The 24,831-nt window shown below is 44.5% G+C and overlaps 1 long non-coding RNA gene across 1 annotated transcript in view; it reads right to left on the bottom strand.

Annotated features, from left to right (window-relative positions):
• Nucleotides 1–235: 235 nt before the first annotated feature.
• Nucleotides 236–24,831, bottom strand: part of LOC111673862 — a 55,624-nt gene continuing 31,028 nt past the window's right edge. Inside the window, exon 3 of the long non-coding RNA XR_002762129.1 lies at nt 236–343. This is a non-coding gene — a long non-coding RNA (uncharacterized LOC111673862). The remainder of the gene's footprint in view (nt 344–24,831) is intronic.

Here is a 24,831-nt window from a genome sequence, read left to right as displayed (position 1 = left end):
ACCATCCTGTCACGCTCTGACGGAATAAGCTTTCTCCTCCTCCACACCCCTTTATCCGTCTATGTATCCCGCCGCGTGCGCCGATAAACCGGGCGACAAAAACCTCCCCTGTTACACATTTCCTCCCCAACGCAAAAGAAAAACCACAAGATTTATCGCGACTGCGCCCGCTCTTGACTAAAATAAATATCGACGCGATGGCGAAAGAGTGACTTTGGATAATTTCATTAACTTACGCGGCTATCTGCAGGCGATTTCTCGACCTTGATTTATAGTAGTTATTGTTCACGGAGAAATGGCTCAGCATCCCTGATGGTAATCCAGGACTACGTCGAAACTTTCACTAGAAACATATAAATAAAACATTGAAAGTTTCCGCGTGCCCCGTAAGGTGACATGTAGAATTCGACGATGCAATGCTGTTAGATTTCGTTTCTTAATATTTGGACCTAGAATTCCAATTAATTTAACGCTCAAATGATTTAAATGGTACAGACCGAAACTCGCTAATTTCCTGCCATGAGACGTGATAACGAATCCGTGTCCTACATAATTATGTGAACTGTAATATATCCAATAGCAGAATTTACGTCTCGGAAGCCTTATTCACTTCTTTCTATTCACTTACGCGGGTATCTCGATAAGTACATTTGACAATACTATGCAGATCAATTTGTCCGTGCCTCGGTGGAGAACTTTTCACATGGTACCCTATTCTCTATCGAGTCTTGAAACTTTCGCAACTCAGAAATAGTAACTCCGCCATTGAATGTATGTTCCCTTCGGCAACTTCTTCCTATTAATTTCTAGACTGTCACGAGACTCCGACCGAATCTTACCGTTTCGAATGACCCATTGATTTGGAATAAATCACTCTCAAGCCCTACCAAATTCCTAAAATTATAAAAACAGCACTTTTCCTCCAACATACAAAGTACTTTAAAAGATAACCAAATCCTTCCACGAACTTGAAAAAAAATTCACATTACGTTATCAATTAGTCCGCATCAGAGGCGTTTAATAAAAACCATTAAAAATTGTAGACGTTATTTACCCATAATAATTAATTTCAAGATAGCCAATCAGGTGCGTCGATTAGCCGAACGCCTATCAGCTGCGTTGTATTATCTGCGGTGTAGAAGTAAAATGGATCCAAAAAGTTCCGTAGGTACTATTTTTTTCTACGGAACACAGTTTACCTGTATTATTTAATTTAAAAATAGCCAATCAGGTATATCTATTAACCGAACGCATATCAGTCGCGTTCGATTAATCTACGCAACTGATTGGCCATATTTAATTAATTATTACAGGTAAACTATGCACGGTAGAAAAAAACAGTACAGGACTGTGCAATCCCATTTCGAAGAGGGATAGCATTGTGCAAACCGTCTTCACCATTTTTGTAATCGCCTATACATTGGTAATACGTATAGGTACCTGATACGAGTATTGCAGGTCAACCTTCGCACCGTGGTGGAGGATTTTTCAGTTTTTCAAACGCGGCCGCACCATCTCCGTAAAAGAATTACGCGACGTGCGTTAGGTGGTCGATGACGGGGGATGAAATGTCGGGGCGGTATTCCGAATAAATAGCGAAGTAATCTCTCGGGCTGGCCGGTATCTCCAGGGCCGATGACAGCCGGTAAAAGCGGTCGCGTCGTCGGTACGCTGATAGCGCCGTAAATAAAGCGGCGCACTATCGGTCAGGATAGATAGATAGAACGACGCCTATACTTTTGATGCATGCGCCCGACGCCGACGACGCCGCGTGTTTATGTTAATGTAATTTTGTGCCCTGACGCGAGGGCGCTGAAATAACGACTACCTCGGAGATAAATCGTTTCTGCATACGCATGTGATATGCGCGTTTCCACCGACGGTAACAGGGCGGAACAATTTTACCGGGAGCACTCGTTCCGCAATTCCGTTCCCGGCTCGGGGAGAACGCCAGACGGGAACGGCGCGATCCGTTACAAAAACGCAAGACATATAAAGAGAGCCGGAAGCGTCCTCGAAGCCGCGATCGACGTCGCATCCCCCAAATAAGAACTCACCGACTTACAAAGGGGTGACTTTTCTGAAAGTCTCTGAACGCTGAAGGCTGACGCATGGAAGCTGTATTTTTCCGCGCTTAAGGGAACTCGTACCTGTCGGCGGGATAAAAAACCCATTTGACAGGTACAGGAAACAATGAAATACAACATGTAAATATGGTTTAAGAAAATTTATAATCATACTTCTAGATATCGTTAGTACAGAAGCTACTCTCCTTCGTATTATCTGAACACCCATTTAGGTCTGCGACTAGAAGCGTAGGAATAAAATGCTCGAGTCGGGAATCCGGAGGACGAATCGAAGCCCACCATTTCCCGTCCGGAAGCTCCCGCTTGGGTGAGAAAAAGCCCAACCACGAGTCACCCGCGGCTCGCGATACAAATTGTTTCCCCGTCCACCCCCGAGCCGGGTGACGATCGTAACCCCGAGAGTCGCGGTAAAGTTGAAAGGGATCGCGACAGCGCACAGCCCTCCCGATTGGGAAGGCTCGATCGGCGCAAGGGGTTATTTGTTGTCCGTTCGAAAAACAGGGTCGCGCCGATTGGCCCCGAGCCGAGCGGCGTCTCTCACCCTTTACCGCGAAGTTAAGCCGCGCGCTAATGGAAATTTGTTCGTCAGGCCAAACATACGTCGCGTCGCATGACACATCGGCCTCCGACCCTCCCGACCCCTGACCCGAACCCGGAGCAGGACCCGGGCCTCTGCCCCTCCGACCCCTTTCCGTTGCCACCCTCCACCTCGCGGCAGGCTTTTCACCCTCGCCGGCGCATTTTGCGGGCCGCGCATAAACGCCGGCCTCATGTATATATGCATTTTAGTTATGGGCAGAAGTATTCCCGACGCAAGCTCGGCAAGGACGACGAGGGTGGAAGGACTCGGGAGTCCCTGCCAGATGCCGGCGCGGCCACTCGCCCGGACGATTAGGTGTCTTCCTCGAGTGCCGGCCCAGTTTCCGCGTTTACCCTCATTGCGAGGTACGGAGCCTCGCGAGCCGAGTTCATTACACGACCGGACGTGCAAAGAATATTGGACGCGCGGCCCCGCCGCGAGAAATAAAATATTTCAGCAATCACGGCCGCGCTCCCGAACAATGCCCGGATGAATATGCATCGCGCGGGCCTGCCCGACGATCCCGTTCCTTGTATTTTCAATTGTGCGTTGAATAACAGCTGGATGCGAGATTCTAGGTCGACCGGGAGGGGTCTCGGGATGCGGAACGCGGAATTCCAAGCGGAACTTCGGCTCCTCCGAGTCGGTGACAAACTTTGCCCTGATATCCTGGCCGCGGTGTCGGGCACTTTCGCGTTTCTCGACTTCGCTCGAAGATGCCACGCCGGGATAAATGGTTTCTTGCCGGCAACGTGACCTTGTTTGGGAGTTGGTTGCGATGGATCCGGAAAGCGGGTCCGGGAACAACGCGTCTTCCGCGAGGGGATGTCTGTCGCTAATAAATCGATTATCTGATATGGAAGGATAACTCGGAAGGTTTTAACTTTTGAGCCGCTACGAAACGCCCTGTAGAAATTTGTATCCAAGGTAACTAATACCTTATCAAAGGTCGCTAATGCCTTTCGATTATGACCGTCTGCTTTTCTCGATTTACCGTGCTTCTAAGTAGGAAATCACCTGCACCGTTTCTTATCGCTGTTAAATTTCTCAATTATTGACTCGATGCATGGCCGACCGTCTCATACTCGAGGAATAAATTTCATATCAACATTTTTTAAAACAAACTTCTTCGAAGATCAATGTAACTTTTGTTTAAGCTACGCAGATTGGAGCCAGGCCGAGTATAATTGCAGCACTTTGAGACGAAAATGTGGAGCGTGACTTTAAAAAGAAATCATTATTAACTACGTTTCAATGAAACATTGTCCACTCAATATAGGCATTAACAAGCCGCGCACAATAGTAACTGCAAGCGGTGTCGCAATAATGAATTAATTGAAAATGAAGCCCGATAATTACCTCGACAACCCGCTCCAACGTTCCTGTGGTAAAGTAAATTTTCCAATGTTGGAGAACGAGTAACTGCCCCAAGGACTTAAAGTAGAAACAAAAATTATGTAAATATAAATATATATAAAATTGTTATTTACCTCAAATGTCACACTTTTGTACCCCCCTTTCCCCCGGGGGAGGAGCAAACAGCTGAAGGTGTGCACGTGATATAAGATAAAAAAAAACCCTACTTCCGTGATAAGATGTAGGAAAACGTTATTACCGATAGACGTTTGCAGGGAATATTCTCAGTCGCTGCCGACAGCTATCCATGACGGAAAGTAGAACTTCTCAAATCACAGCGAGGACCACATTAGAATTCACCGACAGTCATTGTCTCAGGGCGGTGTTATCGATAGCGATACTTGGACGGAATGAGTTACTCTAGTTACAGATTCCTCGCGCTGGGCTGTCCGCCAGCAGAATAGGTAATGCATGGAAAGTTGATTTTGACGTTCGATATTACATTTGGGAGCGCACACACCTCAAGATCCGCTAACCGTGAAGATTCCCTGCATGCACCCAGCTCTTTTCGCAATCAATTCCACGGAAACGGACAAGCGATCGCGGAGAAGCTCCATCCGTCCCGAGCCGGGATATGGATGGGCGTTTCGTGAAATATTGATAAACGAGAATCGGTCCATTTCCCTGTCCCCGATTGGCCATGGCTGTGCGTGAAACTTCACCCGTTCGGGCATTTCGGCCGTATAGGTGAACAAGCTGGAACGAAGAAGAAAAAAAAAAGGGGACTCACATTCGACACAAAAAGGGCACATTTTGACCTTTTGAATGAACACAGCGCTTGACAACATTTTGGATCGATGAGTTCGTCGGACATGAACTTCAATTTGGGAGAATCAGAACTGGAATTCATTCCGAAGTATAATCGGAATACCTCACGCTGGAGCATCTTCGCCTCTACCGTATTACCTGCGGTTTCTATAAATCGAAGCAAAGTTGTATTTTCGAGGGGGATGATTTTAAAATAGCGGTGGATTCTCTAAACGGTCCCACGGCACGCGCACCCTCCGCGTCGATTCCGATAACTCGGTCTCCCCTGTACAAGGATTCAAGATACAAAGCCCGAGTATCTCTTCCCACCCCCAACGTGAGTACAGCCCCCCGCTAATTGCGAAGCTACCGCGAGGTTTATCGGGGCATTTTTCAGATTTGGCAAATTCCAATTATGAAAATCGATTTTTCCATAAGTCTAACCGAAAACCGAGCCGCGGCCCTTCGAGGCCGCGGATGTGTGGGTTTAATGTGACGCTCGGCGGGGACGCGGATGGGATGAAAAAGAGGGGGCGGGGAGGAGCGAATGAGTTTTCGCGGAAACGAGGAGCAGTTTTCCCGCAATTTCGGAATTCGTAGGGTGCAATTACGATGGCCGGTAAAATTTATGTGTCGCGTGACAAGCCCGAGGGTCGCCGCCACCGTTTGACAATTTCGAAAACGTAGCCCGGGCCCACCCCCGCCCCCCGGAACTCGCCGCAACGACGCCCGATTCGGGTCGCGTCCGTTCCGAACAGGTTCGGAACTGGTACGGATGCTAACCCCCGTCCCTTTCTTTTTTTTTAACTGATTTCTCTCGTACCAACCGTTACGCGACACGTTCGCCGAGCCCACCCGGGCAGATCCACTTGGGCAGGAGGTCGGGACCTCCTTGTGTGTCGGGCGGCCCTCTTCGAGGGTCGGGCTCGATATCGGCTGCCAAGTGAGGGATTCGCCACACGCCGTGCATTCGACCGAAGAGGAAACTCTCCGTCTCGTCTCGAGACTTCGCCACGAAGGAGAGGGAGAAAAGATCATCGTTGGGGGCTGTTTACCGCGGCTCGCGTATGCTCGATCATTTTTTTCCTCCCCTTGGACCTTCGAGGTTTGTAAGCTCGAAGATCGGCTTGATCAAGCCGTCTCCACTTAAAACAAGGGGTGAATTTAAGGTTTACCTTGGGGAAGAGTAGCTCGATACCCGACCTCGACCGCACCTGAATTCGAGACGATGGAGAACCCCGAAGAACCAGCGGGCATATAAATGACCGCTCCTAATGAGACGCGGATAGCATACTTAAGATGATATGAAAGGGTCATTCTGTATGTATAAAACTTAAAAATATTTATAAATCATTTCTCCAATCTGGGTGCACCGAGTCATTTGAAACTTCACAACGTGATTATGAAGACCCTATGGAAGAACGTGGTGCTCGTGAAAATTCATTACAAAAAAAGTAAATGTGTTCTTGGTTCTAGTCTGGGATGAATGAAGAAAACATTTTGTATTAAAAATGAAATTTCACGAGCACCACGTTCTTTCTTAGGGCCTTCATAATCACATGCTGAAGTTTCCAACGATTCGGTGCATTGAATTTGAAGAAAAGTTTTATAAATATTTTGACGTTTTATATGTATAAAATGACCCTTTCATGTCACCTTGAGTAGAGGGAGCGTAGATGGAAAAAAAAACACTTGCACTAATAGCAAAGGATATTGCCGATAAAGTTTTGCTTCTCCTGCACTAATTGTAAGAATTGCACCAGGACCAAGAACGGTTGCAATCTCATCGAACTTACAATTAGACGTAACCATTGCAGTTACGGAAAGTAGTCTTAAGTTATGTATGGGTAGTTTTAAAGAAAGGTTTGAAGGGGTCTGCCTGGATGCGCTTAGCGAACCCATAAAGTAATAAAAGAGAAAGATCCTTCGAAGGAAACCGGAGATTTCCTTCGAAGGCTACGTCGGGAAACGTGCCATCCACGTGTCTCGAAATGCAAAGGACACGGAGGTCTAAAGCCGTCCCAAAGCGAAAAGGGACGGTAGTCTGTAACCGACGACGACGACAACAACGACAACAACGACAACAACGGCGACGACAACGACGATAACGAAGGGCGAAAGCCACATCACAGACTCACCCTATTTTTAATAAACCTTAGTTTGTCTTTTGTTACGCGGAGTGTCTCTCTCTCCAATCCCTGCACCATAAAAGAGCTTGCTTGAGAAAAAAATGTTTACTAAAGTAGCACATGAGTTTGTAAGCAACGACCAAAGAAATATCGAACCCTCCTCGAACGAACGAGCAATATACGATTTGTTATCGCTAGGAAAGAATACTGCAACAGTGAATAGAGTTTATATTGCTTCGGTGAAGTTATCGTATTTCATGCCTACAAAAGAAAAACGTTCCTGTAAAAAAAAAAAACATTTCGCTAACCCCTTTGCAAGTGTTCGCATTTATTGAAGCAAGTCAAATTTCTTATTATCCCTGTGAATTATTTTTAAGGGAGAAGCCTAGAACAATGTCCGGGAAGTGAACGTTACCTGAAAGCACGTTCTGGTACCCACTATGTTCAATAGGGTAGTAAACATTGTAATAAATGTTAAAGTGATCGGTGCGGCAAATGTCAGCTCCGCCTTTGTCTTTCGTTTCGAAGCAACGCTTCGACCTTTGCCAATGAACGTCCTCCTGACGTCATTCCGCCATTAACTATTAACGTATAAAGCGGGTACTCGGTTCTATCGTGGAACATCTAATTCAATTTCATTAACTGTATAGGCATCAATCGCTCACGACTATTGTCATGGTTAAATTCGAGGGTCCGTTTATGAAAATCAAAATCAAAATCGTTTCCTTTGCGATTTTCAATGTCCATGGTTTTCTGACTTGAATTTTCCTGTACAACTTACAATAACGAATATTAATCGTGGAACTGAATGTTTGAGGGTAACAGTTAAGAAGTTTCTGTTTATCTACTGTAGGGTTTGAGAAAACCCTGCTTGAGACAGTAGAAACTTGGTCACTTCTCGGAGGGTGGAAGGTTCAAGTTAATTATGACTTCCAAGTTTCGAGACAAGGTAACGTGGACGAAGGGTCTGCTATCAACGTCACTCGGCAGGATCAATGTCGGAACTAATAAATATTTTTCTCCGAGAATAATGCTTAATTAGTATAAAATGTTTTATATTCAGAAAATAACTCTAGATCGTTAAGAACGAAGCAAGATAGAAACATTAAAGATAAAGATATAATAAATAGAGGTTGTAATAACACGGGAAATATATCGGCACCTTGGAAATCATAATTTCGCTCAACCATTATTATTTTAACAAAATCAGTGCAGTCAAATACGTATATGAATGTAAACTGTGAGAGCATCCTATTTCCTTTTAGAATGAAACAATGAGGTCTAACGATAGAAAGTAAAACCATTAAGACGCGAAGTTCCGACATGAATTTAATACCTTCAAGCTATTCTGATACGAAGTAAAAACATAAGTAGAGTTTAAAACTTTCCTTAATAAAAGAATAATTTCGTGCATGACCATTATCATTACCTAAATTCAAAATCAAGTAAACGAAATAACCTAAAACCTACGAAATTCAATTGTGTCTCTGAGTAAATACCAAGCCTTCACCTAGTCCTTAAACCTCCGCGGCATATTTTAATTATTACTTTACGTAATAATTATTGCACCATTTAAACCAAGTTCCAAACCCTTTCCATCCTTTGATTCGACCCTACTCACATAAAGCCACTTCAAATCATATTAATAATGTATAACATTCTAAAAGCCATTAGCTCTGGTATCCATCTCAACGATTCCCTTCGCACTAGGAGAATGACAACGCCGCGTTTGTTCTAAACTTCCACTAATTCCAGCATCATCTAACGAATTCCTGAAATTCAGTTCCGACGAAGCAGAGCTGACGGTAACAGAGGGGCTGACGTTAAATGTAACGACTGAATGAAGGGCCTCGCACAAAAAGTTCCGTTCGCCATTTTTCGTCCTCTGTGGACTCCATAGAACCGGGTCCATCCGTTTCCGCGAGAGAAGATTCTCTAATCAGTGGACTTCGCCGATTAATTGTCGGCAGCCATTCCACGAGGTCTTTTTCAGCGAGATGGAGTTTTTCTGCAAGGGACACATGCGTCGCCGCGCCTCGTGACGCCACGCAACGCCACCCACGTGACGCGACGCCACGTCGGGCCCTCTGGACGAGAGCGTGCTCTCACGCACTCGGGCACACGTCGCGCGTTAATCAGGTCGAGTGAACGTTCAACGGAACGACCACACGTTAGGGTGGTGAAGGAACGACGAGCGGGATTCTCACCTATTAAATCTCCGCGAAAACCCGCGCGAAATCTTTCGCATCCACCTGCAGGCCGAAGGCGATAGGATCGCGCTTAATTTATCGCCGCGAGGCCGGTTTCGTGCATGCGCTACTTCTTCGTGGAGAACGCTACCCTCAAAGAGATCGACCGATCTTCCGGCCAGCGCCCAATGGAAAAGGAACCTTCGGGTGCTTAACGAACGCAAAATTAATGTATCTTTACATGTTGCGGAAATATTTTACACGGACCCAAAGCAGAGCTCACGGAAATTAGGTAAGGGGTTCTTCGTGTCGCCGCCATTACGTTACGGTTGCGCATCTGCGAGGGTCAGAATTTCTCATGAACCAAAACTCCAGGCAGGGCAGGAGGATTTCTGAAAGTTTAGAAGAGGATAAGGAAAGGCTTCCAGTTCTTATACAGATTTCTGATAGGTGAATTACCTGGCTTGTGGGGTTTATTGTTAATACAAAATTATACGAAATTATATTAAGGCCGAAGGCAACGTCAGGGCATCGATGACAGACATTCCGTTGAATATCCGCAATATTAATATTGAGTAATTAAGTGCCGGATAATTAAGCAGCCTCCCCGTCGTTTGATCGTTTAATTTTATACGATTAAGAATAAATACATTTTCGCATTCTGGAGTATATCTTTCATTTTAGAGGTTTACCTTGGTATAATTTAATTGTCCGAAATCATGGATGCGTTTACTGGTTTTGTATATCATTATTTCTTATGTCGTACCAGCTGTCAACGCGTTAACGTACGATCGCGGAGTGCGCAAATTTCTCCTGAAAAGGCAGTCCTCCAAGAGTTTCGGCGTGCTTTCAGGCTCCGTCGAGAAGAAAGCAGGAAAGGGCGAATCTCCCAGCTTTCCTCGAAAAGATTTCTTATAACCGTCTTGGGTGCCGTACCATTCATCCGCACCCTCCTCCGCCCCCACTTCTTCATTCGATCCTAAGTTTATACACTTTGGATAACCGTGGGATATGTACCGTTCGATTTCCACGCGAGAGGTGTTCCTGGCTCGCTTCGCATACTCCGCGACCCTCCCTCCAGAAACTACCCTCCTCCCTTCGACTTTTCCGCCATTTCCGTTTCCGTGCTCTTCGGAGAAAACCCGACATTTTCAGCGGATATAAGTTCACCGGAAAGAAACGTCCTCGGTACACGTTACATGCTTTGGTTTTAGTTTCTCGGGAATTATTTTTGTCGATTTCTAGACCAGTTCGATGAAAGAACGCGGTGTCTTCGGTACCGACATTCGAACAACTTACGCCTAAGTAACTTAACAAGAAGAATATGTGGAATTTCTGAACCACAAACCGATATCACGGTCTAAAGATGAAGGAAAATCTGTGACAGCGATCTCCCAACTTTTGACTCTTTGAGGGTGTTAGTCCCCCAGTACGGTATAGTAAATGTCCAAAAATATTAGCAATATTTGCGTGAAAGTTTACCCACTCGTTTCTTTCGAGACGAGCTTTCGGTTCTCTTGTCAACTAACCAATCCTCCTGCGGTTCTTTACCTTCGTACCTGGTCATTCGATTCAATCGCCGGAGAAAGACGGTAAAAATGAAAACCGGTAGCCCACGGTCTTGATTTTCCTGCACGTGTGTTCTGTAGCTTAAAATGAACAAATGTACAACCTCTTTGCAATATTGCATGTATACAAAGTAGAATCATAAATATCTAACGTTTAATATTACAATTTATGGTAATAAATTACATGAAATTCTATTTATTGGATCAGGAGTGAATCGGAGGACTTCGAGGAGGAAACGAGACTCGATCGTCTACTTATTTCACTTTGCGGTTTCCGAGGTTTACCCGAATTTCGATTTGACGCTCATTTGGACCTCGATCCTACAAAAACGAGCATAAGTATACATTTGAGGTTCAAATGAGACCACGTTCGTTAACACCCTCCTCTCTTAAAGCCTCGTATTAGATCCCATATCCTCTCGTGCATTCACAAGATTCATACAGCACAGACGTAGTCGACTGGGATAGCTTTGGTACGTTTTCCATTCGCAAGTTACATCTTAGCCACTTCTTACTTTCCTTCTTATCTTTCCCTCTTACTTTTTGTCGGGAGGATTCTCCCAGTTGACAGATCGTCCGGATCGCGATCCGACGAATTGCAAAGCTCTCGGACACGGTGCTAAAAGGACCTTTAAGTACTTTCCTCTCAACCGGGCAAGCAAGCAATCCGTGTACCCTTGTGCCAGAGAAACCCTCTCCTTATTCAGCAGTTCATCCACCACAAGGCACCGCAGCAAGGACGAGAGACAACCCTGCGGGCAACACTCTGTGGACCGAGTCCCCATCCCCGAGACTACGGTGTTCCGCGACAATTCCCTACCGCGTCAACATCGCGCGAATCCAATCAATGATCGATCCCCCTGCACCGTGTCTTCGCTTACTTCCCTTACTTACCGAACCGGAAGTATTAAAAATACCTTCCGCGCCCGGTAAAGTTCTTCGAACACTTCCTCCCATTTGTAATTCCTTCTCGGTCCTGCCACCCGTACAACCGAAATCCAATTCAATGGACCAAGTACATAATAAGCGTAAGGGTGTGTCTCACGCAGTTCATAGGAAATGCATGGCGCGTCGATAAGTCCAAACTGACCATACACCCAACGCGAAGTTCTTAAAAAATATGTACGATTTTCCGACAATGGTTTCTAAAACCACCTCAACTTTTTCTTTTAGACTTTCCATTTTCTTGCAATTATGTACCCTGTAAACCAAAAATAAAAAATGTCCAGATTCTATAAGTCGGCCATTTTAAAACGATTTAAAACTCTTTTATCTTTCATTCTCCCTAGAACGTCAAATAGAAAAAATAATCCCTCAAGGAAATACTTCTTATACCATACCATTCGCCTTTAAATTCACTTTGACTGAAGCGTATTTCATAACCTACGAATCCCCTTAAATCACGCCTAAGGATGCTCACACATCATTCAATTTCATCGATGCGACGAGCAAGCCCCATACCCGTTGTGCACGGTACATAATTCGCGGATCGTTTCTATTTCATAATTTCCGCACTTTTAAAATATAACGCCCTACTTCCTTTTCAACAACGCAAGGTCAACATCCATCTCATGTACAGTACTTTTAAATGCATCTTCGGTTCTATTCCGACTCTTTTCATCGTTACTCGAGGGCTTCCACGAGCAGGGGCAATCTCACTTTTTCCTACAAAACGAATAAACTTTTCTTCGCCCTATCCCGTATTGCGTGCAATCTGTCCCACGAGTGCTCGACGACTGAACCGAATTGATCTACGCCCCATGAACCACTAATTACTTGTCCATATTATGCACCACTGCTTGGCAGTGATCAAGATCTCTTTGAGTGCGTCAAGTTTCCCACCAGGACGACAAACCACAACGCACTGATTCGAATGCACCAAATTTGAACGCATAGTCCACACACAATATTCGCACATATGTGGATCCAAACGTGAGCACATTTGCGCACACGAACAGCGGACTCGTACGAATGCTCACGTCTGAACCTGGGTTTCATGCGTATGCGTCCGCTTCGAGCACGCACGACACCATCGTTTGTCGGTACATCAAAGGATTCTTGGGTGGATCGATGCTAGGAGTGGACGCATCTGCCGAAACGACTGAAGTTAGAACGATACCGCCCACAACTCGAGCGCAGTTTTGTGTGCAATAGAAACGTTTGATAAGGAGAAATTTTACAGCCGCGAACGATCGTAAAATTCTTACGTCCGTACGCACGTTTAGGCGCACCGCCCACTGAATTTGGACCCCATTGAACCTCGTTCACATGGAGCGTTCGTTTGCGCGGACACGGCTCCGTCGCGTACAAACCAATACAGCGAGCGGTCCCACTGCGCGAACCGACGTCCACGTGAACGAGCCCTTAGTCCCCGCGGCATCGGTTTCGGGATCGGGTGGGCACTTGGGCGTGCACCTCGCCCACTTAGAAGACACGAGAGTCTCCTTACGTGCGCCCGAGGACGTTTTCATCGGAATACCGCAATCCTATTTCTCGGTGAGCGGAGGATCCCCCGGCCTCCTCGTCACCGGTCGTCTACTTTTCCGGCCGGGGAATTTTCCGATTCCGAGGCAACGATTCCGAGTCCCCTCGGTATCTCGAGGTAATGATCGCGGTAGCTCCCCCGGGAGTTGCCGGGACGGGTAGCTGCGAGGTAGCTACTAAGATAGGTAGGTCAACTATCCCTCGAGTCCAAAAACCAATCACGTTCGTACCTCCGGGGTCTGGTTGTTACTACCTTTTTCGAGTTCTCTCCGTCGCCTCGCTGAGTTACGGCAACTGCCGAAGTTCGGCGGCTTTTCCCCGGCGCCGTCCCGCCCCCGGGCCGCCGCTTTCCCGGAATTCCACGTTTCAATTTGATATTCGCGAATCGCGCGACACCGTAAATCTCACGGCGGATCCTCGCCCCGATGTAGGTTCGCGTCTCTCTCTCTCCCTCCCGCGCTCTTCCATTAGGCAGGACCCCAAGAGGAAGACGGAGAGAGAGAGACAGGACATCAGCGAGTCCCTGGCAAAGTGCGCGCATTCGTCCCGAGGAGTCTCGAGGGAGCCGCGAGTGGCTCGGCCCGGGAACAAGGGGAACGGGCGGGAACGTTTTTTATGGGAGTAACTTTCTGAAGGATGTGTGCACGATGAAATTGAGCGCGCAGTTATTCCGCCCGGGGATCGCTTCCGGTAGATAACGCTACTCCCGGCGATTTGTCTTATAACCCGCGAGAAGGTCCCGGCCCTTATTTCGCGACCACCTATCCGAGGACTCGGATCCCTTTACATATTTTGCGCCCGTCTTTCCCTTCCCTCCTCCTCCTCTTTCCGACTCTCCACTCGCCAGGTTTGCCCCGGCGCTCCCTGTTTGCGTGGATTCCCGCTGGAAACGCCTCGTTCGTAGATTCTCGGTTTAATTAAATCTCTATGTTCGGGAAATTACCTCCCGATACCGCCACCCCTGCTGCCGGGATGAACCACTTTATTTCGGCTCCCTCTTGTCCTTTTAATATGGCCCATTTGGAAATATATGACGCATCCGGCTTTTCGCCCTTTCCCGAAGAGTGGAATTTTCACGAGGACCGTGTTTTTCCCGGTTTAGCTCCCGCCTTAATTAATGCCTGCCGCTTAGCCAATGATTTACTTTAATTATTAATCTAAATTTGGAAAAACGATTTATTGAAATCGAATAGTCTCGGGAGGTTGTCGTCGCGCGTCATGCGATAAAAATACCGAGGAAAAAAATATATTTCGCTGAGGTGGAATTTCCCTCCTTTCGATACGCCGAGGAAAGTACGAGTTATGAGTCGATGCTGCTCGGTTTTCTTACAATTACGACCGATGACGCGGATAATTATTGCAAAATTACGCTTTGTCGGGAACTTTTTCGGAACAGCTCCGATAAGACGATGGAATAATGGCGTAATCGTTGGTTAAAAAGTAAACTGGGAAATGCGTTAAGTGCCCTAAATTCGTTATATTGCGTTTACTGCAAGGAAAAATGTGTTCAATTAGAGCTTTTAAGCACGTTACGCGCTCAGATACGAAGTACTGATGAAGTTAAAAGTTTCCAATGAACGCACCACCATTTTACCTGTACGGTCGTACCAGAGAGCTAACTTTCAGCGCGATGCTCAATTTTATTCGCACGAAATTCCCACGGGTTCGTTCGGAGTAACTGAATATTTTCTTCCTTTTTTTTTTTTTCATACGAACCGTGTAATCGTTGGATTCTTCAGGTTCGTCTTCATTTCCAGAGTGCACGGAGGTAAATCTATCCGCTTGCCTTATTTCTTTGGGAATGTACCGTTGCGCTATCTGGAAAGAGCTCGTAAGCTCCCATTCGGCCGGGTAGCTGAGTACCCTCGAAGCTTACGAGGCGAGAACACTTTTTCTTCGCCTCTTATGCCCGGGTCACGAAAAAGCGAAGTGGTGGGTGTTCCGAAAGAACCCGGAGGAACGCCCGACGAAATACGTATTGGCTGCTAAACGGCCAAGTTAAATGATCCTCGAGAAGCGAGGCCCGCGTTATTAAATTATTATTCGAAAAGTAGTATCCTATTAATTCCTTAACTATCGCAAAATAATTAAATACATTACCTAGGAGCTTCATGTCCAGATCATAAAAAAAGCTAACTGGTGGGTATTTAAAAAGAAATCGGAGGAACATCCGATGAGATACGTACTGGCTGCTAAACAGCCAAGTTAAATAGTCCTCGAGAAACGAAGCTCGCATTATTAAATTATTATTTGAAAAGCAGTACACTATTAATTGCATAACTATCGCAACTTAAATACATTACCTAGGTGCTTCATGCCCAGATTATAAAAAAAGCTAACTGGTGGGTATTTAAAAAGAAATCGGAGGAACATCCGACGAGATACGTATTGGCTGCTAAACGGCCAAGTTAAATAGTCCTCGAGAAACGAAGCTCGCATTATTAAATTATTATTCGAAAAGCAGTACACTATTAATTGCTTAACTCTCGCAACTTAAATACGTTACCTAGGTGCTTCATGCCCAGATCACGGAAAAAGCTAACTGGTGGGTATTTAAAAAGAAATCGGAGGAACATCAGACGAGATATGTATTGGCTGCTAAACGGCCAAGTTAAATGATCCTCGAGAAACGAAGCTCGCATTATTAAATTATTATTCGAAAAGCAGTACACTATTAATTGCTTAACTCTCGCAACTTAAATACATTACCTAGGTGCTTCATGCCCAGATCATAAAAAAAGCAAAATGGTGGATATTCTAAAAGTATCGACAAAGTTATAAATACGTTATTTTTACGCTTCTTTGTGTCTGGTTAACGGAAGAATGAACAGGTGCATGCTTCGAAAAAAACTCAAGACTATTTAGCAAAACATTAGCCCACGGTAAAAACCGAATGTAACGACTGAATACACCTCATCCACCGTACCACAATCTGTAAGATACTAAAATCCTGTATTATAAATCCCTAAAGAACAAGGAATTCCTCAAATGAGCTGAAGCATCCTTATAAACCGTACCCCTATCTGCCGCGAGAAAATACGTTTTGCTTTAAAAATGATAAAAAGCCTGCATGAAACGTCTTCCAAACCAGAGACGATCGAAAAGGTGTGCTAATAGCATCGAACAGGAATCCGAGAGATCAATTGATGAAATTAACAAATGAATCGTGTGTACAATCCCTGATACGCCTTCGAGGTGCTACTCGCGAGACGAGTTATTCTTCGCCGTTTGGAAATCTGGAGGGAGCTACGGACAACGGTGGCAATTTTGTTCTGGAACCGGAGAAGCGGTTGACGGGGGAAACGGGACGAGAGGAGCGCGGAGGGTAAATTGAAAGCATTGACGGGCAAACGAGCGCGGCAGTCGATCTCCTCGATGGCCATTTCGGCGTCTCTCTTCGGTCGAATTAGAGACCGAAGTTGCATGCATGGCGCCGAACGAGAGTGCCAACGAATCGAACAGTGGAAGCGGCGGAAGGCGTCGAGACTCGATGGAAGGAGAAGAGCCGGCTAAGCGTCGACCGAATGAAAAGTGATCGAGGCGGGGACGAGGTATAAGAGCAAGGGAAGGGGAGGCCAAGAGAGGAAGCGTCGGTAAAGTAGGTGCCGTGCTCCGGAAAACGAGGGAAATCGGTGATCCGAACAAGAATGAAGGGGATGAACGGAGACAAGGAACTAACTTCGGCATTAAGCGTTGCCTTCGTACTTAGCGCTTTATACAACACATACGTACACCAACACTTGCCTGAAGAAGCTTACAAACGGGTCGCAGGGCATTCCTGTTAAGAGTTCGGATTAGATTGCTTTTAATAATTCGAATCGACTGCATCCTGGTCGAACGATCTCAGTAGTCACGGGTGAATCGAACCTTCATAGAAATTAATCGTGGAGACTGCTCGTAGAGTGCGATCGATGCATGTGGAAACTATATCATTTGTTATACAGGTGGAAATTGTATCGAAGCGTAATGTCGGAGGTCTTCCTACAAGAATTGCATTAACACGGACTGTAGAATGTAAACGATATAAATACCCATTTTTTAAAAACTCTTAACGTTTGTTCTTCGTGCTTGTGGATGCCCTCATGACGAAGATAAAATTAAGAATATAAGTAAAATAAGAACACGCAAGTAACCCGGATATCCATTTTGAACAGCTTTCGATGTTACGTCATTACGCTTCCAGATTATCGGTCCAATTCCGTGATTCACTATCCGAGGTCCGTTACCTCCCTAAGTCGTATAAAAAAAAACAAAAAAAACATCGGGCATGCCACTATGTGCGTGGAAGAGCCACATATTTTTGGTTGAGCACTTCTTACCGAGTCTAACTAAATTTGGCACACGTAACCAAGCAGGTAATCATTCGAGATCGCCGGCGGAAACGCAGAGGAGAGCCGGCGTGCCGAGCAGGGGGCGATTGCGAAACGGTATTAAAATCGATGCGGAGGGCAACAGATGTGCGGGGATAGCTTTATAGTGGCGAGGCCAATAACGAAAATCATAAAATTAAGTTAACCGCCGGTGCGTCGAGGTATTAACGGGGGCGCTAATTTTATTATTTAACGTTTACATAAAAATCCGACGGCCCCTCGGCCCCGGGGGCCGAAACCACCCCGGCCGTTCTCTCGTTGGATTACAAGTTTCGGAAGGTAAAGTTCACGGTCGACTGCGACCTCCGGCCAAGAGCGGGTCCCGAAGGCGACCGGGACCGTTCCCGGATTATCCGGGAACCCGGTAGCTCTCTTCTTCCGGAGATTGAAAGAGAAATACTCGAAACATTTAGATTCGGTTATACGCGCCACTTGCGGAATTCTCCGGCGAGAGGGAACGCCCGGAGGAACTCGACGCGGATCGCGGAATGTCGATATAGGACCGTCCGAGAGTACTTCCCGATTTATTCCCCCGAATTACGGGGGAAATCGAAGCCGAGGCGTTTCCCCCGATTATTTACTGGCGGCGTTTTTATTCCCCCGACGTACGTGCGATAACATTTGCCGGTAATCGGAACGCGTAGAGACGGCGGAATTCGACGCGGTTTGCTGATGAAAAGAGTTATGGGCGAATCTGTCTTAAGGTGAAGTGAAACACGTCGAGGAACTTGATCGACGTCGATGAAGAAGATTTTTCTAAATGCCTATGTTGTCGACGTTCGTTTTTATATTGAATATTGTATCAAATAGCATACTCCACCTGTCGTTTTAATACAATAAATATCAAGAAATCGAAGTAAAACTCCAGAAATCCTCTGGATTCGTGCTTTCTGAGACCCTAATTAACTGCAGAGGGACCCCCTGCGCCATCTGTGATTTCCAAGTCAATTAAATGTTTACCCCGAGACCTCGTATTCCCATCATTTTAGTATAGAAGCGCATACAACACTTTTTTTGCCTTTATCCCGTTCAAATGCGAGTTTATCGATTACCAGAGTGTTCTAAATTGTCCTAAAATTGTCCCGACCCTTTCGTTTCTTATATCAGAGCCTTCGATAATTGTATATCGATCGAAATATGAGAGCTCGACGCCATTTTGGTTTTGGTCTGGGCTAAGTTAAAAAATTTGTTCGAAAAATCCAAATTTTGAATGTGTCAGGACAATTCTTAGATGATCAGGAGTGATGTGTCAAAGTTTCGGACAGTTTGGTCCAATACCCTTGAAAAAAAGTGTTGTATTCGAATCGACTGATCTGAAGGGGGTTTCACTTCACCTTAAGAACGCGACCATAACGAAGGAAAACATATTGGAATACGTTGCCCCTGCAATTGTAAAATAAGCGCCACTCCCTGCAAGTGTTATGACATACAGCTACGTAAAGAAAGAATAATTTTACAAATTGTATTATTTCTTTCGACGATTGTCTTCTCTCTTTCGATAGTTGTATATCAGAGCCCATGTAGGGACTGCGCCTATTTCACGACTACTTTTTTCTCAGCGTATGATTTGCTGATCATGGAGAAAATGCATTATTTCGCAGGATTGCAATTTACGTATATAACTAACCAAATAAAACAATATTAATAGTATCTCAAAAGTCATACAATTCTGCAACGTAACGATACTAATGGCCTGCAAGTAAGATCTAAAGAAAACGATATCGAAACGTTAATAATTATATATGATCTCAGTGTTTGACGTCGAGGTGAGATGAGATGACGATGAGAAGAAAAACTTATTTACTAATCGACGTACTTCCTAATAATATTTTCGAATTCAAAGTTATTACTTAATTCCCAAAAAGATGATCCAACCGTGAATCTCACCGACTCGTATCAACGGAAAGCGTCGCATTCGCACCAGCAGGACACGTAACAAACACGTTACATTAGCAAACTTGCTTGTTTTCTCCAAATTTCCCGATTTTCCAACTAACCGTACGTACCTATTGATACCACCCAACAAAACATGTCAGACAAATATTTTCATATCCACCCTTACTCGTGCGCGCGCATGATTTACAAATGCAGGATCTGCACTTGTTCATTTGTTCGTTTGCATCTCATAACACCAAATCGAATTGATTTTTCTGTCTGAAATGTTGAACTTAGAAACTCTCGGTTTCGAGATCTATCGCGCGTCCTATCATTATTTCGACTCAATTATAGAAAAAATAAAATTGCTCGAAACGAGCAACTCCTGGTATAAGGTGATATGAAACTGGCGTCTAAGTCTCGTTTGTGAAACTTCTCTTTAAACAAAGTGCACCGAATTGTTTAAAATTTGTCCACGTAAATATGAAATCACAACGAACGGGCCTAACACTCGTTTGATTATACAAGTTATAAAAATGTCTATAAGGAAAATTGTAAAGAAATCAAATTTCGTGGCTATCTGAACCTTGCTTGGTACCTCCGTCCTCGCGTGGGAAAATTTCAAACAATTCCTAGAGTAGTAAATGCGACGAATAAATCTTCACTTTCAACAAGGAACTTCCTCGCATCCATTTCGGTGTCCGAAATAATTATCGAACCGCCCCGACGAGCATCCTCGGAGATACGTCGGTCAACGCCACGGACGTCGACGTCGCCCGACGATCGCGTCGTTCGCATTAGCCGCGTGTTACGGACGTGTGATATTGGCAATCCCGAATGCCTTCCCGAAATCTCCAGAGCGCATTCTTGGCGGTGGATGAACTCACGGATGCCTCCGATAAGGTACTGAATGGTTTTTAACACTAGAACTACCGGCAAATTTTTTTTTTTTATAGGATGGGCCATTTAAAGCCAGCCATTTTGATTGGTCTTGGTAGTTCTAGTGTTGACAGAAATTTAACGCGAGTATTTCTCATGTCAGTGAAGTTCATGACAATCCGCCTCTTCCTTCATGGAGAACGATAAGGTGAGGAAATAAGGCACGATAAATTTCCCTCGTTGAAGAAAAAGCAGTTCACGAATGGAGGAAATGAATTAAGAGGCTCGAATCTACCCATACCCTTAATGAGCGTTTTCGCTTGAACCGTACATACCATATTTCAATGCCGAGCCTTGGAAAGACATTACCTACTAATGAACGTCGAAGACAACCTCATCTCGTGCGATATCAGGTGCAGAGAACCCTGGTTTCCGAAAGCTAAATATGCCTTGACATCCGGAGAGTCGCAGTTCATCGGTAAAGAAAATCATCGAAGACCCCAAACCGATCCAAGTATCCTTAACAGGTATTTTTGCCTTCGATTAACCACTTCATTGAAGAAAATTTGATAATTTTTTTATCTAAAATTCAAAATAAATGTATATTAACCCTTTCGATGCAGTTATGCCTGTCGCAACTATGCTTCCGTTATGTGGATATACTCAAATTTCGAATTCGAAGCTACAGATAAAAGGTGAAAACGTAAAAAAGGAACAAAATCAAAAACTCCCACTGGAGTTCTGAATCAGCAAAATTTTAGCGGGTGACTATAGTCACCCTTGAGGTACGACGAACTTGCGACAATGGGTGACTATGGTCCCCCGTAAAGGTCTAAAGTGAACATTTTTATGCGCACAAACAGAGCGCGCACACGAATAGAAATTTTCGAGAAAAAGAAAATTTATCCGCTCAAACTATTGTACGCGCCCGCTGTTCGTGCGAGCAAAATGTTCACCTTAAGGTGTTACGAAAGGGCCACTTTATAATAATGAAAACGTCAAGATATTAACATAACTTTTCTCCAAACTGGGTGCACCGAATCATTTGAAACTTCTTCGCGCGATTCCGGAGTCCCTAGAGATGGACGCTCATGAAATTAGATTTAGAAAAAAAAAAAAATGTCTGGTTCCAGTTTGAGATAAACAACAAAAAAATGTTTTAATGAAATTTCATGAGCATCGCGTTCTTCCTTAGGACCACCATAATCAAGTACCGAAGTTTCAAACGATCGGTGCACCAAGTTTGAAGAAAAGGTCTACAAAAATCTTGTCTTCTTGTATGTAGAAAAACTCTTTCGTAACAGCTTAAACAACGAGTGTACGATGACGAATAACTATAGTCAGCCGCGGGATCGGAGGAGTTAAACGATTAATTATCAAATCGGACAGTACCAAGCCATGAACGGACGGCACCTCGGGGTCGACGTCGATCTCGTCTTCCGCGGAGAAATCGGCGATTCCACCGCCGAAATCCGAAACGCATCCCGAGACTCGTCGACGGAACGGACCAGACGATCCGAGTCATCTCTGACCGAGAGGAGTATTTTAGCTCGGAGGCAATTATCGACTCGGCCAGAGCCGGTCGTCGGAAAGTCTTGGCGGGGTCGAAGGTCGGCGTCGACCTCGTCGTTCGCATTAGCGGCACGTTACAGGCGTGTGATATTGGCAATCCTGGATGCCTTCTCGAAACCTCCCGTTCTCCCGGGCGGGGCGCCTTCGGGTTCGGCGGGGCCGACGTTGTCGAAGGATTCTCCGGTGAACGTGGCGGAATGATGAGGTGTCGCGTTGCGTCGCGTGGGATAGAGAGGAGGGCTTCGGCCTGCCATCCCATCTGATTCCGTAATCCATTCCGAATACGAACACCTACGTCGGGCTCTGGCATCCGTATAGTGGAAAACGCGACGGTAGGCGAGACAGGCCCGGAAAGAGAGAGGGAGAGAGAAGGAGTTCGCCTCGGAAAAGAAGCCCCGGGAGGGTGGCCGGGGGGCCAGGGGCGGCGCATCGGTCTCCTCTGTCTTCGCTTGTCGGGGGCAGATTCCTAGAGAAATTCCGGGCTCGATTCGCCGTCCCAATACAAATACTCGCCCCGTCCGCAGTGATTTTTTGCTCTGCCTCCGCCAGGGTCGAGAGCTCGGGGAAGCCGAAGTCGACCCGGACCGCGCAGCCCGAGAGACGCTCCTGGACGTCGCGGCGCCGTCGAGGGTGAACCGCGATTACTTCTCGAGAGCTTCGCGAAACCCGCGGAAGCAATCTTCGTTTTAAATGCGCGTTATGTAATATATGCCCGCGAGGGGCTGCTCGCTCGGAAATCGAGACAAACGACGTCCTTTTAAAACCGACTGACATTGATTTGGTGCTGTAAACGATGGCACTGTTAAGGAAATTTCCAACTGTAAAATTTCTTTAAAGGCGGAAAAGGGTGGGAAACGAGAACGGAGATACAATTAACGATCAACGAATTAGGGCGAAGTATGGTGGGGATTAATCAATATCCAAGGCTACCCATGAAGTGGAATATTCGTAAAATAATCGTCTAATTTAGGTCTACAGGTATACCAAACGTATATCGTCTATCATCCACCTAAAAAAATATCTAAAGGATATATAGAAATATCTATGTCTACTGTAAATGAAAATTATATATCCATTATTGATCTACAAATATCTACTTATTTCTTGACGTATGCAAAATATATAATAGCTCTAGTGTACATCTACCAAAGGTTAATCGACATCGTTGAAAATACGTTTAGAAAAATAAAGAGACACCTCATGTAATCTATCACTTTTCACACATACTTAATGTTTATATCTAAATTCCAACTTGATAAAACTGTTAATTTCGTCCATACTCTGATTTTTTATTTACTTTCTCTCTAGCTGGTGACCACGCATCATAATTTTTTACCACTGTGTAAATTATGATGTATTACCACCAGGCACTGTATGAAGTATAATATACTTATAGTGGACGTACAAATTAATATATAAGTATAAAAAACTTGCATTTTCTATGCTATGCATAATAAAAATATCCCATAAAGATATATGTAAATCTTTTTCACGCCTATATTTTCAGTACATATATCACAGAAGTCTAGATAACCTGTATAGAAATCTAAACTATTAACGAAAATGTTAAATTGATAGTTTATATTCAGCTTTCATTGACTTATAAAAATGTAGTTTCACTAAAAAATTCGGCACATTTAAATTAAATATCTTTAAATATTATTCATAAAATTCATGCACTTTTAGTATATAAGGTTGTACTGAAATTATGAGTTTAGTATCTTAAAAGTGAATCGGTATACATTTATTATACACTATTAAATAAAAAGATGATTTTATAACATACTGTTACAATTATTTTATTGACTTAATTTCACAATCACTTACGAGTTTTTTTTTCAAGAATAAGTTTGCAAAATGCAATAAGTATCTTTCGCACCGATCGAGAAGTGCCGGAGAGGTCTTCATAAGTGCGAAAAATATTTATTCCTTCATAAGCTTTGGTAGAATCATTGTTAACGTTTCTGCTTCCTACTCGTGAGTCCTGGGCTCATATCCCGACAATTGCAAAAAAATTTTTCTATAGCAAATACAGCAAGGAATTTGTCTGCATATCTGTACTGAACAAGTTCTCAAAAGGTGTTATGAATGTCATTATTTTTTACAAATACATATGAATAGCTAGAGAGCATCTACTGTAAATATCTACGATATATATTACGTACCATATCCGGACATCTAGCCTTTGAGTGTATCTAAAATAGAGTTCATGGATATCTATATATATCTTATGTACGTTCAATAAACATTTATGTACGATTAATTTGCGGATATTCCGCGGTGCCTGGGGAGTCACCGTAAGAATAAAACTTAATTCTTTGAGCATCGATTGGGGGCTAATACTGTTGACTTTAGTACTGTACATTTCATAACCAAGTTCTCTTTTCGTTTAATTCTCTTCGAAACTAAGCGATCTTCGAGGTTAATCACGGAACGCTGTCAGTATTTTAATGGGCAGCCGGAATCCAATCTCGAGGTCCCGAGACTCTCTCGAGCTTCCCAAAGTTTTCGGAATTTCCGCGAATATCAAGAAATCCGAGAACCCTGATCAGGAATCCTTTACAAACCATCCTGCAAACGTAGATATTTCCGATAAAGCGCTAGAAAATATTCAAGGTTCTTTGCCGTCTACGCACGAAAATAATCAAAACTGAACGATGCACTGAAAAAAAACATTTAACTGTAGCTACTAAAACAACTCACGTCAGTCGATAATAGTAGATGAAACTATAATTTACAGCTCTTAGAACTATTTGCGATATTAACCTAAGAAAATGATTTAGTAATAGAAGCCGTATAAAAGATAACTCATAAATTATAGCATCAGTTGCCATGGTTATTTTACCATAAAGATTATGTTTCAACAACTTTTTATACCAGGGTCGTGAAATTAAATTTTTACTCAGTTCAACCTAGTTACTTTACTGTTGCAACT

Source organism: Orussus abietinus, unplaced genomic scaffold, assembly GCF_000612105.2.
Source record: "Orussus abietinus isolate OABI.00-Male unplaced genomic scaffold, Oabi_2.0 scaffold133, whole genome shotgun sequence".
In the NCBI taxonomy this organism is placed as follows: domain Eukaryota; kingdom Metazoa; phylum Arthropoda; class Insecta; order Hymenoptera; family Orussidae; genus Orussus; species Orussus abietinus.
Note: the sequence above shows the minus strand (reverse complement) of the source record. Positions and strands in the feature narration are given on the sequence as shown.